The sequence below is a fragment of the Atta cephalotes genome (genome assembly GCF_000143395.1).
Source record: "Atta cephalotes unplaced genomic scaffold scaffold00003, whole genome shotgun sequence".
In the NCBI taxonomy this organism is placed as follows: domain Eukaryota; kingdom Metazoa; phylum Arthropoda; class Insecta; order Hymenoptera; family Formicidae; genus Atta; species Atta cephalotes.
Window position 1 is genome coordinate 407,028 of NW_012130067.1, and position 2,394 is coordinate 409,421.

The window sequence follows — 2,394 nt, forward strand, 5'->3', positions numbered from 1 at the left end:
GTACGTACGTACGTAGTAGTGTGTGTGTGTGTGTGTGTGTGTGTGTGTGTGTGTGTGTGTGTGTGTGTGTGTGTGTGTGTGTGTGTGTGTGTGCGTGCGTGCGTGCATTAAATTTAAATGTATTCTCATCATTTATATATTATCTCATTTTAGATAAAAATTATTTTTTTATTCTCAATCTTACTCTAACGATGTCTTGAGATGAATTCGCGAATATATATCCAGAAATATCAGTCACTCCAGCATGAGAAGCATCATCCATTTTTCGAACAGCATCGTAAAATTCGTAAGAATCTTTTATCCATTGTCTTAAAAAAGTAAATTGATTATAATTTAAATGAATACATACTGCTAAAGCTTGAGGCCACATAAAATTAAAAAGAATTTCAGTAAAAATAAAAAATACGATCCATGTCTATCTCAATATTTTTTCTTAATTTGAAAATAAATAAGCATATATATTTAGTTGTAATTAACATAGCAGTGTTTAATTTTAAAAAAATGGATTATGGTGATAAAGTTTATTTTTCATTTTGAATTGTGGACTCTTTTAGTAATTCAGAAAAAATAAAATTCTCAACGATAAAAAGATTTTTTTATCGCTGTTTGAAATGGCGTATTCAGAGACATACTCTTAAAAAAAAAAATTAATAAAAATTTCTTGTTTTATACCTTGTTATTGTCTCATTAGGGCCGCAGAATGAAGCACCGACTCTAAAGATTCCCGCAGCTACATGACTGACAGTATTATCAAAATCCGAAGCCAAAACTGTTATGTCAGCATTACGAAAATACCCTGCTTGTACAAATCCAGCTGTCGTTAATCCGACAATTCCACCACCAATAATAGCTACTTTCATTTCGTTTTTAACTGTAGTGTAATACAATTATAAGTAAAACGTAAATATTGAAAGAATTGTAACATCGCTTAACAATATTAAAAGGTTTGAGAATTACGAGCTAGTCTTGTATATGATGCAGTTACACAGTGATGTTGGAGAGCAATAAAATGGTTATCACTATTTACATAATACTTATATACGTAACGCGTTTTGATAGAAAAATCAAATGTGTATTATTATCATTATTGAACGCACTTTTGCCACGCATGTGTATATGTGATAAAGTATATGCATTTTGTTAAAGCATAGCTATATGCAATACGCAGATATACTAAACGTTTAATTCTGTTTCTTCAAAGAAGGTATAGAAATTTTATTTTAAATATCCAATTATAAAATCATAAAATTTAGAAAAAAATATATGAATAAAATTATAAAACCTGAACATCCCAATATCCGGAGAGATTGAAATAGATAGAAATAGATTCGTTTGGTCATTGCCGAATTTAAATTGATTTTTTAATCCATTTCAATCCGATTAAAGTTTAATAATTTTTTGAATCCATTTTAATCTATGACATTGGAATTGAAACAATGGGATTCCTTTCTATTTCTTTCTATCGAAAAAAAATGATGGAAAATATAAGCTATATGCAATCCATTTTAATCCATTTTAATAATAGAATTGAAATGACGTAATTGTTATTCTTTTAATCAAAACAGATTCGAGAACTTCGAATCCATTTTTGTCCATAACACGAAATTAAAAGAAAGTGAGTCTTATTCTATTCAATAAAAAAAAATTTCTTAAAATTCTCTTAATTCGATGACCTAAGATTAAAACAAAATTATTCTTATTCTAACAATGTACAAAAATAATTTTATATTTCTGAAAATAAATCCTGATAATAATATTTATCTTTTATCATAATAAAAATTGATTTTTCGCAAGTTTTTTTCCTCTTTAGTAGGCTTGTTCGCGTTGTATACTCCAACATGCTCCAACATGCTCCTATCATAGCTCCTACTCATTCTATCAAACGCGTTGGAATAAGTAGGAGCATATTACATGTTGGAGCATGTGATACAAATAACCTAATATTAATTCTTTCTCTTTTGAAAAACGATAAAAATTTGTTTCGTGTTTCTTGTAAGAACTTTCGTCTAAAAGTAAATTCTGTATGCGAAGGCTTAACATAGAAACTAGTCATAAAATTGTTTTGCTCATTGAGATTTTTTTATCAGAGATGTAAGAATTACAAGAATATGTTACAAATTTAAATTGACTGAAAACAATTTTTTCAGATAAATCATGCGAGATCCTTTAAATCGTTCATTTTTTAATACTTATATCTCATATATCTCATACGTTCTATTTTTACCCATCCTAAGATTAAAAAATTTATAGATTATATATATAGTAATCTATATATATATATATATATATATATATATATATATATATATTATTATTAACTAAACTTAATTAACTTATTATATTATTTAGTTTATATACTTACTTACTACTATACGTAGTAGTATTAATTAATTA